Source organism: Lottia gigantea (assembly GCF_000327385.1).
Source record: "Lottia gigantea unplaced genomic scaffold LOTGIsca_1, whole genome shotgun sequence".
NCBI lineage: Eukaryota > Metazoa > Mollusca > Gastropoda > Lottiidae > Lottia > Lottia gigantea.
Window position 1 is genome coordinate 2462019 of NW_008706746.1, and position 13305 is coordinate 2475323.

Below are 13305 nucleotides of genomic sequence, written 5' to 3' on the forward strand. Positions count from 1 at the left end.
ACAAAGCTTATTTTGTGATAATTGTTTTCTAAAATTTGTCGTTTCTCAAATGGTGCTTCACAACTAGTTTTAAAGGTTTTGAGTCTAAATAGTCGTCAAATATTGTGCACAAAAAACAATTCAAATCTAAGTCCAGAGCAATGACCTTTTATAATGGAAATTAAAATGCTATAAAATCAATAGAGATTTAAGACAGACCTACATCCGATCTATTTTCATGTCAACTTCATGTCTCATCAATTAGGACTAATCATTATTTCTGAACCACTTATTTTCTAATGAAGTTTGTCCAGGTAATTGTCAACTCATATTAAATTTTAACAAGTAATGATTTCAGATGTCTTAATCCTTTTTTAACCTTAGAAAATTATTAAGTAAACATGCACTATATTTTTTTTCATTTTAACCTAAAGTTCTGACCTGGCAGGATAATCAAAGCCAGTACATCAAGTCATCTCTTCCAATAACATACATATATATATTATCATTTTGAAAAGTACTAAAGGGTAGCAAATATTAAGTTCTATATGATCACTCACGAAATATTTTACAATCTCATATTAGATATAGTTTTAACAGACAAAACATTTCATGGAGGTATACCTTTAATAACCTTTCCAGTAAAAATAATCAGCTTAGCTCTTTGATCATGTGATAATTAAACACCAAGAGGTATTTATCCAATAATTAGTTTTTAAAACCGGGGAGAAATTAAAGTATTGTGGAAAAAGTCAATGAAGAAGTTTGAAAGCACTATTAAAAGTAAATAATGGTGAAAGGTCTGTTTTGAAATCTGTTAGAAGTGTAGATATTGTCTGAGTACAGTATTGAACTAATCTAACATCTAAGAAATAGTCTACCCTTATTACTTCTGTCTTCAACAGCTTGAAGGTTGTCAGCCATCATGTTACAGGCCCACATAAGGTATAAATAAAGATGAATTTAGAAGTTGTTTCACCAACCCCCATTATATTGGTATATATGCCACTTCAATAAACTCAAAAGGTCGTAAGATATGGAGTGAAAAAGTACAATGTATCGATAACATTATTGAGGTAAGAATATTAAGCCTCGATATCAAAACTTGTTTAATTGTTAAAGGGGCAGTCTCATTTTTTTCATAGGTCGGAATTGTTTTTTGAATCATATACCAGAATCTTGAGCAATGTGTTCCTTAACTTATCTGAGGTTTTAACTTTAAGTATCTTGCTATTAATTTCAAAACGCAAAAACTAGTTAAAAAGGTTTATGTCAACATTTTAATATTATTTGTTTTGGTTGTAATTTCTCCTTCTACTAAAAATATCAAGGCATTGTAAGTCACAAACACCAAAACAATTTTAAGTTCATACTGCTTTATTACCGAATGGTAGGCTCTGCTTTTAATCACCCTCTTCAAACCAAATTCAAGTATATACATAGAAGGAAATTGCATATTTTTATAATTTACAATGTTTTGAATTATAACAAATTTTGTTATCGCCCATTTAGGGAAAGAAATAAAATATTGTTGAATACTCCTACTCAAGATTAATGCTCTATTGATGACAATGTTTCAAAACTTATATGTTGAAACACTATAAATCAGTGAAAATCTACCTCGAAATTAGCAAAAAACAGATGGATACTGCTCTAACAATATAATATAAAATTTCCTATGAATGTATATATCTATTCCAACTATAATATCAATTTTGAGATCATACTAGATCATGATCAGTGTTTCTCTTTTCCCTTGACAATAATCACTAGTGTAATATCTATTCATGCATGCTTGAAATATTTCAACTTGAATACAGCTACTTATAGATAACATGTATTCTTACTAACCCAAAACATTAACATACATTCAAACAATATATATACATACAAGAAAACTTGTGACTTTATAACATGCAGTTTGTCAAATTGACATTATACAATACATAATAAAGAAAACATGGTTATTCTAGAAGTTTATTAGATCAAGATTCCATCTAGTCTTTCTTCATAGACTTACAAAAACAACAACAAAAGAAAGAATGAATGAAGGAATGAAAGAAAAAGGTATGAAAGAAAGAAAGAAATAAACAGCAGTTTATTTATAAGGATAACAACTGTGGATCTTGAGAAAGCAGTCTAAACTAGGGTACACTGGACTAATGAGAAAAAAGGGTTTATTCAAGGTCAGAAGTCTTTTACTGGCAGACAGAGATAAAAACCCACCACAATCATTTGTTAAATGATTAACATAGTAAATAAGTAAATTTTGTTACAAGGGTAGTAAGTCACGAATCACGTATCAATAAATGGAAGTTGAAATCGTATTAAGATCTCAGGATACAAGAAAATGTGAACATATAACATTGGATCTGGATCCATGGATTAAAAATTATAATTAGCAATCAGCTTAAATAACAATTAATTATAGATTCAACTCTATCTACAATGACAATATATTCATGCTACAACTAATATAACTACGGGAAACATAACTTTCTAAATTAAAAAATACACCAAATTATAAACAAGATATAGTATCTCTAGCTAGGGTACATAGAGGTAACTACAAAAATTGAAAATTGAATTATAATTTTCATATACATCTAGTATGATAACAACAAAAGCTGAAGTTTCACAAATGACATATTTTCATGCTAGGCCCCCTCTTAAAATAAAACTACTAAATAAAAGCAGGACTTGACTATTTTATACAAAATTGACAACAATGACACAACATCTGCTCTTACCCTTCTGATGAAGTTCTTTATTGATGTTGTTTATAACAGATGCAAATCGTTGCTGATTGTATGCTAAACACTCCATTTTGGTATCAAATTCACACAATTATACTTTACAGATCTAATTTTACTCTACAGGAGAAGAATATTGTGATTTCGTCCCACCATCTGCTAATTTCACACATCTATTTTGGAACTGTCAACATGTAAAGTTGAACCAGACGTCTAAAAAACAGCAATTCACATCTTGATTAGATCAAGATTGTATTCTTGACTGTTTTTAAATCACAAAAAACTCCAAATGTAATCCACAAACGAGATGAAGAAAGTCAAAATACTATACACTTAAAGATTATTGAGTCCAAATGAACCAGGTATTAGATCTGGATATAAAATTACAGTCAAGATTCACATCAGCTAAAGAAACGATAGAAACAGACTTGTTACAGTTTAGCAGACAGTAATTTGTCTATTAAATAATTCACACTTATTCCATTCAGGGGAAATCTAGCTGACCCTGTAGGAAGCTATTATATATTTCTGCTATAGTGCCAAATCCATCAGTGGTAATCATTTTACATAAATTAGAAATACAGACATAGTAGCAGGGTATCAAACTAATTTGTCACAACATTTCAAAGAAAATGTTTGCTTGCTGATCTGATCTAATATTTTTAGCAATTCAAAGTTTAGAATAGAAAGCAGTATAGAAAGCAAAATCTGAATGTAACATTTCAGAAAAGATGTTTTAGGTTTAAACACAAATTTATTTCAAGTCACTTGATTCGTATTTGTTAAGTACAACCATCAGAGAAGTCCTGAATACGCTTTTATCTCAATGAATTATAACTCACATTTTTTACGTCCAATAATAAAGAACTATCTTGGATGAAAAAAAAACCATTAATGATTGTTTTCTTCCAATAAAAACAGAATAGACAATCAAAACTTAGTCATGCAAAACATTAGTTTGCTTGTTTCTACTTATAAATAGAACAGAATGGACTTAATCCTTGTCAATAGGTTGAAGAGCAGAAACCATTATTCACAATACAACAGTAGACTAAATGAATTTGATTTGCAGATGATTTCAATTATCAAAGGAATACAGTCATTTAGTTATTCAGGGACCTTACTCTCAAAAACATATATTACCATTATATATAATAAGGTAAAATCAATATAAGATCTTGAATATTTTGAGAGCTGATTGGATAATAGTAATAAATCCATTACAATGATTGACCAATCAGATTGATTGGAAAATTTGAATCATATCTTTAATAAAGTTTCATCAATTTTAATTGCAGACAAATGGGAATTTTCTCTGAAAAGTCAATATCTATACAGTAAAAACTTCAGTAAGCTGAAAAAGATCAGTTGTCTGAAAATTGCACAGCGCGAAACTCTGGATAATAACATGTTTCAGGTTCTGTTTTGGAATTTTTTGTTACATGAGGATATTACTTTAACGATACTATATTGGCTCAATGTATTTGAATACGGCAGTATGATGCCTGGCAAATATTCATGGGCAATATATATTATAAATTTCCATGCTGTGTCTGTCCTTGTCAATGAACATTTGTTTAATAAATGAAATGTGTACGCAATTGACATTTAACTCCTGCTTGACTAAGATACAAACGTCAAATCCTGTGTTAACTGCAATTTTTATCGAGAATGATTTCTCTTGACACACTTATAATTTCCTTCATTAAGATAATCAGAATGTCGCCTCTTTTGAATCTAAATATCTTCAATCTATGAAATCATCACTGTGATCATTTTTCTTGATTGATAAATTAAATCACTCATGACAATTCAGCCATTTTTTTTCCTCCATTCAATTTTATTGATTTCCAATAATTTCCAGTAAGAAAGGAATTTGGTCAACGTACAAAGTTGGAACCATGACGCGATAGATAGAAACAATATGAGGTAATGAGTAATTGTTATTAGATGATTAGATTTTTATTAAATCTAGAAATCTGCTAACCTAGCAGACGTTACTTGTCAATCATTCAAAATACCTGACTTAAAGGATTTAGCTTAGGTCGTCAAGACAGTTTTAGTCAAATTCAAATTAACTGTGTTTCGAATGAGGGAAAAAGCCAGTTTTAAGCTTTAAGTAATGTTTCATGCCCTGATCTATTTATCATCCCTTCTGAAATCGGAGCTTTTACTATTTCACTCCCTCTTGAAAATCTCTGACAGAAGAATTCAAAATCATCATCAATTGGAAATTAACTTATTTTCAGGAACGGTTTTCTATGTTTTTAATCAAAGTTTTACCAAATCACGTTACAAAGTAAACTATAATTTTGGTTGTATAACTTTGTGAGAAACAGCTCCCAATCCAAATTAATATTTTATCAATATAAATAAAACATCATAAGTCAAATGTCTTGTATTAAAATCAATAAGTTCATAAAATCTTCAATAAAATACACATTCCTGTTTAAACATGTGAAGAACATTGAGAAATTTATTGATGAGTACAAAATTACTTCACTTAAATCGAAATGTGTTTGATACATCTATCTTATAAGCAGGGTAATCCAGGATTTTCAGAACAATGTAATTTCATAGCTTTACATGGGTGCCATTTCAGTTCCAAACTTATCAGATCTTTAACTTTTTGGTGCCTGTTGTTCAAAATTTGACATGAAAGATCTTGTTGGTATGTACTTGATTTGCTATTGTAAATTCAACATTTCACCAACAATTTGCAGACACTTGTAAGGATCTGTGAAATGAGAGGCAAATCTTTTGAGATGTCAAAAAAACTTCTCACAGATTAATTTTTCTGAAAATAACTTTCAACAATCTGTATGTATCACAAACCATGAGGAAACTACTGGCAAGATTTTACGATTTACAACTTGTGAAATGCCCGTAGTTGATCATAGTAATCTGTGACATCAATCTAATTTTGTCTCAAATACAATGTGATGATAAACATATTCTGCTTGTGGTTGACTACAAGTTGGCCATCTTAAAGAATTCCTTGGAAAAATAGTGTATGTGAAGGGGATATTATGAAGATAGAGCACTGAATAACAGGATCACTTACTGGCACCATCTGATAACTGGTGACTATTAAAAGTAGGTCAGTATAGATAGATGATGATTGGTGGTCAGATTGACTTGGTTTTTATCAAGATCAATGGGGCCTTTATTATCTAATATCTCATCTATACTCTTCTTCCTATTAACCAGTAGTTCATATTGGTCAATAATAGTCCACACTAGTCAATTGATATATCGGTAATAGTCAACCACAAACCGGTGGGGTTTATCTTGATCAATCTAGAACTTAATAGTAGCTCTATTACATTTCATTTTATTACTGCTAAACAAAAATTTTCAATAGAAACATAAAACAAAACTAACACTTGACTTCAGCTGGTGAATCTTTTGAAGGCAATAATCTAGTCCTAACTAATAGCCTCCCTTTATGTTGTGAGCCTACATTGTTGATCCCTATGTACTTTGATCTAGATTTTCAAGTTCTATGTTTAAGAGGTAAAATTGGTAAACTATTGTAGTAAATTGTCCAACTACATTTATTTGCAAATTAACTAATGGAAGATTATATCAAACTTGTACCTTGTAAGTTGATAAGTGAGGCCAGCAGCAAGCTTTATTGCCTTATCAGAAATCTAAAAGTGCAAATATAAATTTTCTTTTTCTAAATATCAAAGAAACATTAGTGATAAAATTAGAAGTCATTCAATGACAGAATTTGAAATTTAAACATATGTGTAGTATCCTTGAAAACATATATAAGCATATAAGATTACGTCATCATGGTAGACATACAAGTCAAAATACAACTAGAGGCGTTTTGACAATAAAATACAATTCACTTACCCACAATCAAAGACTGTTGGTATTGAACAAGTCTATATCTCTCAACAATCAAACAAGTGTACATGGTCTATCTATTAATAAATTGGATAGTACTACCACCATGTCTCCCTCCTATCAGCAGCATCATCCACAATACTGTGGACTGGTTATATTGATCAGAGTCTAGCAGAAGTTAAAATACCACTGTACTATAATGGGTGGTAATGTTTGAATCTGAGTCAGTCTGAATTACCTTTAGATCATTTTATTCTGAATTTGGGTCAATGCATTAAAAGATTAGAAATTTGCAGGAATTTAAGACATCTAAATTCAAGGAAATTTAAAAACTTGATCATAAGGAAAAGTTGAAGGCTGATTTCTGGCTAGTACTGGGACAGACACACCATATTACTATATGTCTAAAATCCACCTACACTTTTAGATTCAAAAATATCTCTCAATATTTCTAGGAAATATCCATATAATTGGCATAGAATGTTTAATTTTTACTTGGCATAGAATGATGAAAATTTTCATGCACTTGACATAAGATTATTTCAAGTATTACTATGAGTTTGAAAAAAGGATTTAAGATTTTAGAGAGGTGATATATAATTGGCATAATGAGACCCTGGGCAGATTGTCTTTGTTTATTGGCGTTATTTAATTTTTATTATGAAATAACAGTTTTAAGTTGTTTGTAAATGAACATACAGATCATAAAATACTAAATGTTGTAGAAAATCATAATTCAATGACATATTTCATAATATAATATGACATTTACTAAAATACATAAACCATTACATTACACAATTTATTCATGAATAATAAATACCACACATGTTTGGATTATACTGATTTTTTAATTCGGTAATGGTGACATTGTGCCTACTTTTGTAACAGCTAACAGCTAACAGCACATGCCCAGTTGCCCACAAAAAGAATGCCATGTTTAAAGTAACTTTGAGTCTTTCAAATCTTTTCCCATTAAATCTGTGCTCATTTTACACTAATCATATCATTTTCAAGAAAGTCATGGGACTGTCAACAATGAAATCTGATGTCTAAAAATCTAACATGAATTCAGTAATCATATTTTCAATGTCGCTATCAAATGTGATTAATTAGTCAATTGCCAGACAATCAGAAGATTTTCTATTTCTGTCTCAAGTCTTCAAATCTTACTTGACATTCTGTCTATTTGATTTGTATGTCTGCCCTTGGCGTCTGTTGATGACCAGTAGACACACTTTTATAATAACTGTCCATGTCAATCTTATATTACCCTATACTGATATTAATAGTTAATGTAACATGACACATTTTTTTCTGATATTATCAAATGTGACATTTATTTTCTGTATTAAGTAATAGTTGCAAATAGGGCAAATCCTGAACCATAAACAGTGTACCAGTACCATAAATTAATTGGGATACGTTTTTTGTTTAATTTGGTTGTTTTTTTAAAATTAAAGATCTACACTGGATCGCCTGTGGTTTGATTCTGGCCAAGATAGCCTATAACACCTTACATTTTCCACTCTCAATGATGATGCAGGTCCCTTGGGGTTTTATCAATAGTCAGTTAAATAATCTTTTGCAGTTATAATTGCAGATTCCAATTTGAATTACCAAGAGGCTACAAAAATACTTTTGATATTGCAAACATTGCTTCTTCAAGTAATTTTGGTGTCAACACTGTTCCCCTAGCAACACTAAGGCATTATAATAGATCATAAGTACACTTTCTAGCAAATATCTTACATCCTTCTGACATCCTTACCCTCAGACTGGAACATTTAGTGAAAAGTCAACCCCTGGCATTTGAAAAACCAAAGACCAGTCAAAAGGGAAATTGATGGAAGATCATGTGTAATGATATTTAATGGCTATTGCATGATAAAATGAAGGATGATTTGTATAGATCTAGTAAAAGGTTAGTGTAAAAGGATGACTAATCTTTCTCTCTCACTGTCTGAAACTAGAACTCAACTAGAATGTCACACAAACTATGTCATAGCTTTAATCTATAGTAGGCCTACTCTTTAGAACTTTCTTACAATTTTCAAATGGGCATTGGTATTTTTGGGATCAATGAGGTGATGTCGATGGCATATAAAAATTGAAAAAAACAGCACTAATAAATTGTCAATAACTGTCATCAGTCAACCATAGTAAACCTTTTTTTCTACTTAATACAATATGATTTAAAGCCTCAAAATTTGAAAACCTGAATATTATAACACATTGTCTATCACTGTTTCTAATTTTTGTATCAGTTATAACCTTTAGATATATTTTAACACATAAACTCTGTTTACATTACATTCTGAGAACAGTTCCAATTTGAGACGAGGCGAGATGGTCTCGGAACAGTTTTCAGAATGGAACAGTTAAACGGTCGAGCATTCTGAGAACAGTTCTTACGAATGCGTCTTGATCCTTTGACCCTTTCTACACTTTCTGTGAGCAGAAGAAATTTGCCTTCATCTGGGTTATTAGAACGTCTAAAATTAACTCTTTCGTGAAAAGTTCAATTAATATGTGTCTGAAAACAACAAATCATCTACCCTACTCTTATAGAACTGTTCTTGGAACGCTCAAAAATGTAGTAGTATAAACTGTAGAAATGTGGAAATTTTATCGCGTCCAGGTTGAGACCAAGAAAGGAACAATTTCTTTTTATTTACAAGTCGACAATCAGAATTATCAAAGATGTTGGAAATCATGACCTAAGTCAGGTTAGCACAGAGAGTTGATAAGAGTGCCCAATATAGTCATTCATAAGTTATGAATCTTAATCTGGTAAAAACTTTGGGCCAAAGTAAGATGTTAGTTCATGTGGGCCGAATCCTCTATAATTCCTGCATACCCACTAGGTCTAGACTCTAGGCCTACCACTTATTTTTCAGAGTGTAGGTCTATACCACAATAATAATAGCCTATCGTGCAACATATTAGGTCTATCATTAATAGTTGGCCTATGTACCACACAAAGTGCACATAGTTATCTAGGCCTAGTCTGTACTCTCAAATCCTGGCCAGAATTGAAATCAGTATTTACAAAACTATTCCAAATCTGAAATTTAATTGCATCCCATATGTCTTAGAATGTCTTGAAATGAAATGAAATGAATGGAGTTTTACGTCCTACTTTTCTGCACCATGCTAGAATGTCTTGAAGTTCATGGAATCACATGTTCCTAAAGCAACGGTACAATGATTACTCACACCTAGCCGTTGCTTGAAAAATCCCATATTCTCGACTAATAACCTCCTTTGACAAATCATACGTCACTATTAAGTCCAAACAGGAATCTTGAAACATTTGGGGTAAAAGGATGTTGATCGCAAATGGGGACCTCTATTGAATTATCCACAAATGTTGCAGTTTCGCACCAATGACCATCTCCATAATCCATTGTTGTGCAACTTGACAGAAAGTTCCAAACACGTATACTTAATATTCACAAAAAAAACTTCCGTTCGTCTTAGGCAATTTTCAGGTGGGATTTTTCTGGTAATAGGAAACGGACACAATTCATTCGAGTAGTTGTACATGTACTCCCTTTGCCCAATCATTGATTTGCATGCCATTTCAAATATAAATATTGTGTTGTAAAGATTATAGAAGATATTCATGACAAAAAACTCCACCGTGAACTTTGAGACTCAATTATCACACAGAAAATTTGTTACTAAAATATTGTGTCTGGTTATTCATACATTTTCCCCACAATATTTTGTTTGAAGGAATGGTACAGAAGTAAACTCTCTACCAATCAAAATTAATGACTAGAATATAGGATTGTGAGAGTAAAATCATATCATTGCATACAATCTAAGACAAATGGCATACAGTTGAAAATTTTATTTTGAATATAATTTATGAAATCAAAGAAAAATTTTGATTCAAAGCTGGAAATAAATGCCTCCGAGAAATCTGTGAAACTAAAAAGACAATCTAAAACTCTCAGGAGTATTTTTAAATTACAATTCATACAAAATTTGTAAATTTTCAGTGTGCCAGTCCAGTATGACTATTATGAGTATGAGTGCAGCTATCTACTACTACTATTACTAGCTATGACACATCATAGCACACTGCATTGTAGGTACCGGCGACATACGGAGCCTATTTCTGGGTGATTGATGCAAAATCATAATGACACAAAGCATTGAAATTCCCATCCATGTGTATATATGTATGGACAAATTGTAAGGTGACAGTTTATCACACATTTTGTTTACAATGTCGCCATATTGAAAGAAGAATGGAATCGTCTCCGGTGATCATGACCCACGTGTGTTAAATAAATAAATCTACACGGGTCGCAGATTCATGAAGAACTCAAGATTAAAAGTAAATAGGTTAATAAACACTCACCTTATGTTATCGGCTCACCAAATCATGAAATAACGGGTTAATCCACTGTCAAAACATTAGTCTCTTTCATCTCATCACTTCATAAGATGCATCTCATTATATATGCAAAGTTCATAGGTCATCCTTAGGTCATGTGATCTATACTCATTACAGCTGGCGTTAAAGCTAATGTGAAAGATTAAAACGAGAAGGCCGAGCAATAAGAAGCATGTTGGCAGCTTTCTTCAAGATTTGAATAGCTTAAAGCTAACGTGGATTAATTGGTGCACCAATATAATATAAGATACTGTCTCATTAAATAAGCATAACCAATATGACAATAAGTATTCAAATGACAGAAACTGAATCATCATTTAGTGATGGACAGTTAAAATTTCAAATTATTTTCCTCCCTATCTTTCATCGAAAAGCAAGGTTGGTATTGATTAATTATTTTCCAAAGATGAAGAATACTGGGGTTTGAGGGTTAGCCTATTGCTGCCAAAATAATTGTGCCAAGTTCTGCACCTTGGTGGGTGTCATGTTTTCCACAAAAATGCTACATTTCTTTCTGACTCTACCTGCACAGGATTATTTATGGCATTTATAGCTGGCATTCTATACAAAGAACATTCAAATTATTTATAAACAACTCTGATAGGAGAAGATTCAAAAAAAACTTTATTTCTGCATCACAATGCATATATACCAATAACTCATACACCTTTCAATCACATGGTCAAATATACAATATGCAGAATTTCACAGCACTTTAAATTTTTAATAAAACTATCGCACAATCCGAGACGCACAATTTCACCCGCCTTCCTCGCCAAATTTCAACAATTTTGTACATTTTAAACAATTGTATTCAAAATATGCCTAAATAAGAATTTCTTCCTCTTTCAAAACAAAGAGTAGAATACATTTATATTTTGCTATTATTGCACTTAATGCATACAACTTCAATATAAATGCTTTACTTGTCTGTGAAATTCTGCTGGTAGCAACCAAATTTGCCAAATAGCAAAATGGTCAGTCATTTCATCTTTAGGTTTGTGGGCATATGGTATGAAATGAAACAATTAATATTCATACCAATATATATCAACATATCAGACTTGAATCATGCTGTGTTCAATTCTTCACAAAACGAACCAACATCTATTTTTATAATGCCCTTTACCTTCCCAAAAAACTAAACATGAAATGCCATTTTTAGACACAATGAACATATACAATGGAAATAAAATAATCATTAAATGAAGAGAAAGTCCAAGAAACATGAGTTGATAGAAAGACAATTTTACATGCATCTAAACTTACATATCTTTGTGACCAAAAGATAATAATTTTGAGTTGCGCATCTTATTTTCGAATTTTGCATTGAGTTTTGTCAAATATATATGGTCAAAGATAAAAATAAGCTATAGCGTTTAAAACAAATTCAAATATGAAATGATTTTAGATAATAGTATCACACTGCCTTCAGTTGTCTCTCCTTGTAGAAAACTTTTCTGAAAATATCATCTTATTATTTAACATCAAGTGCAGGGGGAATTTATACGATTTAAATGTGTATGAATGATAATAAAAGTTATTCATTAACCCAGAAAGATAAAAACTTCAAAATCAATGGACACATCAATAAAACCAAACTTAAAATCGGCAGTAACACATTGAGAGAAGTTTTTGAAAGATTATTTTTTCTATTTGAACACAAAATATATTAAAATTTTATTATTTGAGCACTGATTATTGTGAAGGAGAAAGAATAAATGATTCTGTAAGCTATTGATTAAAAAGATCAATTCCTCTAATAGAAATCTCTTTTCAAGATTATTTGACAATTCCATGTCTCTTCTGTTATAAAGGATGATTTAATTTGTCAGTAATATGTGGGTATCATCACACAAATATATATGTATCTGCATTTTAAATAAAAAAATTTTTTAACATGTTCTAAAGCAAAAAATTTGCACTGAATGCAGCATTGACAAGGAACATGTTCCTATAATAGATCAAATAAATTGCTAGAATATTAAGAAATTTCTGCCCTTTATCGAAAGCTGTGTTCAGTGAAATCAGGTTGCAAGAGATCTATTAGAGGATTGCACCACCTTAATAAGCTTCAATTTGTGAATTTAATGATTTTGTCAAGCAAAATGGAATGATATTTACACTGAATCAATATATACATATCAATAAAATATATACAAGTATAATGGAACAATTCCATATTTATTGAGATCATGATCACAATGTATGTCAGATATACATTATATATAAATAGCTAGAATTTGATATAACATTTCCATATAGATCTAGCCATACATTATATCTGTTGTGGTGTACAATTTC